Consider the following 5265-nt stretch of genomic DNA (forward strand, 5'->3'; position numbering starts at 1 on the left):
AGTATGAGCGAACTACATGACATTTAGTGTGAAGTCACCCAGGTACATTTAGGCAAATCGTGAAGGATTCATTCATATTACATTTTTCTGCAAGAATATCGTCAAATCTGTATACTTGGACTTTGATTTAGTTTTTCCAGTAGTAGCAGCCATATTATAAGTTCCTCCACTCATCACTGTCAAACGCTCCCTGAAACACTTCAGCGAGCAGGCCTTTCTAAACGACCTGGCCCGGGTATCCTGAGGATGCCTGGTTATTTTTTTTTTTAAATGCCTTCCTCACCATCTTAAATAAGCATGCCCCATTCAAGAAATGTAGAACCGGGAACAGATATAGCCCTTGGTTCTCTCCAGACCTGACTGCCCTTAACCAACACAAAAACATCCTATGACGTTCTGCATTAGCATCGAACAGCCCCCGTGATATGCAACTTTTCAGGGAAGTTAGAAACCAATATACACAGGCAGTTAGAAAAGCTAAGGCTAGCTTTTTCAAGCAGAAATTTGCTTCCTGCAACACAAACTCAAAAAAGTTCTGGGACACTGTAAAGTCCATGGAGAATAAGAAAACCTCCTCCCAGCTACCCACTGCACTGAGGATAGGAAACTCTGTCACCACCGATAAATCCACTATAATTGGGAATTTCAATAAGCATTTTTCTACGGCTGGCCATGCTTTCCACCTGGCTACCCCTACCCCGGTCAACAGCACTGCACCCACCACAGCAACTCGCACAAGCCTTCCCCATTTCTCCTTCTTCTAAATCCAGTCAGCTGATGTTCTGAAAGAGCTGAAAAATCTGGACCCCTACAAATCAGCCAGGCTAGACAATCTGGACCCTTTCTTTCTAAAACTATCTGCCGAAATTGTTGCAACCCCTATTACTAGCCTGTTCAACCTCTCTTTCGTGTCGTCTGAGATTCCCAAAGATTGTAAAGCAGCTGCAGTCATCCCCCTCTTCAAAGGGGGGGAAACTCTTGACCCAAACTGCTACAGACCTATATCTATCCTACCCTGCCTTTCTAAGCTCTTCGAAAGCCAAGTCAACAAACAGATTACAGACCATTTCGAATCCCACCGCACCTTCTCCGCTATGAAATATGGTTTCAGAGCTGGTCATGAGTGCACCTCAGCCACGCTCAAGGTCCTAAACGATATCTTAACCGCCATCGATAAGAAACAATACTGTGCAGCCGTATTCATTGACCTGGCCAAGGCTTTTGACTCTGTCAATCACCACATTCTTATTGGCAGACTCAACAGCCTTGGTTTCTCAAATGATTGCCTCGCCTGGTTCACCAACTACTTCTCTGATAGAGTTCAGTGTGTCAAATCGGAGGGCCTGTTGTCCGGGCCTCTGGCAGTCTCTATGGGGGTGCCACAGGGTTCAATTCTTGGGTCTCTGATCCACCTCTACGCAGACAACACCATTCTGTATACTTCTGGCCCTTCTTTGGACACTGTGTTAACAACCCTCCAGACGAGCTTCAATGCCATACAACTCTCCTTCCGTGGCCTCCAACTGCTCTTAAATACAAGTAAAACTAAATGCATGCTATTCAACCAATTGCTGCCTGCACCTGCCCGACCGTCCAGCATCACTACTCCGGAAGGTTCTGACTTAGAATATGTGGACAACTACAAATACCTAGGTGTCTGGTTAGACTGTAAACTCTCCTTCCAGACTCACATCAAACATCTCCAATCCAAAGTCGCAACAAAGCATCCTTCACTCATGCTGCCAAACATACCCTCCTACCGATCCTACCATCCTACCGAACATACCATCCTACCGATCCTCGACTTCGGCGATGTCATTTACAAAATAGCCTCCAATACCCTACTCAATAAATTGGATGCAGTCTATCACAGTGCCATCCGTTTTGTCACCAAAGCCCCATATACTACCCACCACTGCGACCTGTGGCCTCTCGTTGGCTGGCCCTCGCTTCATAATCGTCGCCAAACCCACTGGCTCCAGGTCATCTACAAGACCCTGCTAGGTAAAGTCCCCCCTTATCTCAGCTTGCTGGTGACCATAGCAGCACCCACCTGTAGCATACGGTCCAGCAGGTATATCTCACTGGTCACCCCCAAACAAATTCCTCCTTTGGCCGCCTCTCCTTCCAGTTCTCTGCTGCCAATGACTGGAACGAACTACAAAAATCTGTAAAACTGGAAACACTTATCTCCCTAACTAGCTTTAAGCACCAGCTGTCAGAGCAGCTCACAGATTACTGCACCTGTACATAGCCCATCTATAATTTAGCCCAAACAACTACCACTTCCCCTACTGTATTTATTTATTTTGCTCCTATGCACCCCATTATTTATATTTCTACTTTGCACATTCTTCCACTGCAAATCTACCATTCCAGTGTTTTACTTGCTATATTGTATTTACTTCGCCACCATGGTCTTTTTTTTGCCTTTACCTCCCTTATCTCACCTCATTTGCTCACATTGTATATAGACTTATTTTTCTACTGTATTATTGACTGTATGTTTGTTTTACTCCATGTGTAACTCTGTGTTGTTGTATGTGTCGAACTGCTTTGCTTTATCTTGGCCAGGTCGCAATTGTAAATGAGAATTTGTTCTCAACTTGCCTTCCTGGTTAAATAAAGGTTAAATAAAAAAATAAAAATGTTTTAAAAATTTGCAAAACAGACAGTTTTCATAACTGTCGCACAAGGTTAGCCGCTACATTTTGCAACAGATACAGGGTTTCTGGATACTCCCGTAAAGCCCAGCTCATTGGCTATCTCGCTAGCTTTGTTTGACCCCGATTGGTGCTTATTTGACGTGTCATCGGCGTGCCATGAAGGTGTCGCTCTCTGACCAAATTTGGTGTCCTATAGGATATACTACACCCCTAATTATATGGTGAAGTCTGGTTACGTTCTAGGATCTCTGAGGAATACATACGAACATGATTTGACTGGTTGAAACAACGTTTAGGGTTACATTTTCACAGATTCCTTTCTTTGCAAATTGAACAAGTGGAAATACAAAATCGATGCATGCTATATGGACCTTTTTAGGATATGAAAAAGGATTTCATCTAACAAAACGACACTTCATGTTATCTCTGGGACCCTTTGGATGATAAATCAGAGCAAGATTTCAGAATGTAAGTACACATTTCACCTTCAGAGGTGAATTTATCAAACCTATCGTGGTGAAAAAAGTGTTTGTTGTCAGGAGCTCTCCTCAAACAATAGCATGGCAATATTTCGCAGTAATAGCTACTGTAAATTGGACAATGCAGTTATATTAACAAGAATTTAAGCTTTCAGCAGATATAAGACACTTATATGTATCGACATTTGTTGTTTCGCTAAAATCTGTGATCGTGACACAAGGCGCTGCATGATTTACAACTGTCCCGTTGACGGGATGCCGATCCCTAAGATCTTGTACACTGCCAATGAAGTCTGTAAAAAGACTTAGATAAGTGCATGTGACATATGAAAAACATTAAAGTTTCTCTGGTAAAATATATACACGCACTAACTGTACAAAACATTAGGAACACCTGCTCTTTCCATGACATGGTGACCAGGTGAATGCTATGATCCCTTATTGATGTATCCTGTTAAATCAATGTAGATGAAGGGGAGGAGTCAGATTAAATAATGATTCACCTCGTCAGATTGGGTTTGTGTGCCATTCAGATGGTGAATGGGCAAGACAAAATATTTAAGTGCATTTGAACGGGGTATGGTAGTAGGTGCCAGGCGCACCGGTTTGAGTGTGTCAAGAACTGCAAGACTGCTGTGTTTTTCACGCTCAACAGTTTCCCGTGTGTATCAAGAATGGTTCATCACCCAAAGGACATCCAGCCAACAGCATGGCCAGTGGTTGAATACAGGTCATTGATGAAAGAGGACAAAGGAGGCTGACACGAATTGTGCAGAGCAAGTGACCGGCTACAGTTAGTCAACTGATAGTCCATGAAAACATTGGTGCCCTAAAACCCATAGAAGAATGCACAACTTGCCGTACTTTTACACGAATTGGGTAACCGACGACCTTAAAGTGTTTCACTTCTTTCAGCAAAAAACAAGAAACTGAGGTTGCAGACTAAGGAACGAAAACACAGAATACTGGAGAATTGAAAACACATTGCCTGGTCTGATGAATCCCAGTTCCTGCTGTTTCATGCTGATGTGAGGACTAGGGTATGGAAAAACCACGAGTACATGCATCAATCATGCCGCATGCCAACATTTCAGGGTAGTGGTGTTGGTGTGGGGTGAGTTTTCATAGCACACATTGGGCCCCTTGATAAAAGTGGAGCAACATTTGAATGTCACAGGATAGCGAAACATCATTACCAATTAGGTGCATCCCTTCATGGCAGCAGTGTATACATCTGTGAATTATTTTTTTCCCAGCAGGATAATGTCTCATGCCACAAGACTAGGATTGTCCAGGAATGGTTCTCACGAACATGACAGTGAATTCAGCTTACTGCAGTGGCCTGCCCAATCACCAGATCTCAATCCAATTGAGCATCTGTGGGATGAGATGGAACAAGCTATTTGGAGTAGAGATCCACTACCAGCCAACTTGACACAACTGTGGGAAGCAATGGAGTCAACTAGGGCCAGCATCCCTGTGGAACGCTTTCGACACCTTGTAGAGTCCATGCCCTGACGAATTGAGACTGTTCCGAGGGCAAAATGTGGTGCAACTCAATATTAGGAAGGTGTTCCTAATGTTTTGTACACTCAGTGTAATATATATATATATATTAGATGTATCTCCTGCCATTCCTTGTGCCCTTGAGCAAGGCACCTAAATTGCTGGGGCGCTGCATTGCGGCGGACATTGTAGTCTAATCTCGGTCGCAGTTGTAAATGAAAACTTGTTCTCAACTAGCCTACCTGGTTAAATAAAGGTGAAATAAAAAAATAATAAAAAATAATCTCTAAGAGGTGTTGGGATAAAGCAAAAATACAAAATAGTCTGTGAGCTCACAAAAGAAAATCCATCAACATAGCAATACCAATGTGTTATAACTCTGGCTTTCCGTCATATGGTGTACATCATTTTTCATAAAACCATCATGTCTGCGCAGTTGAGAAAATAACATGTATGGAGTCCAAGGCGCATAAAGCACCTTCAAAGAATACACTCATCTTTGTGAACTAAAGAACAAATTTAAAGTTCCACATCACGGCGTGCAAGTTGCATTGTACTGGCTTCCAATGGGAGGTCCATTCTATATACTTAATTTCTATGCTTGTAAAAGGTCT

Source organism: Salvelinus fontinalis, chromosome 1, assembly GCF_029448725.1.
Source record: "Salvelinus fontinalis isolate EN_2023a chromosome 1, ASM2944872v1, whole genome shotgun sequence".
NCBI lineage: Eukaryota > Metazoa > Chordata > Actinopteri > Salmoniformes > Salmonidae > Salvelinus > Salvelinus fontinalis.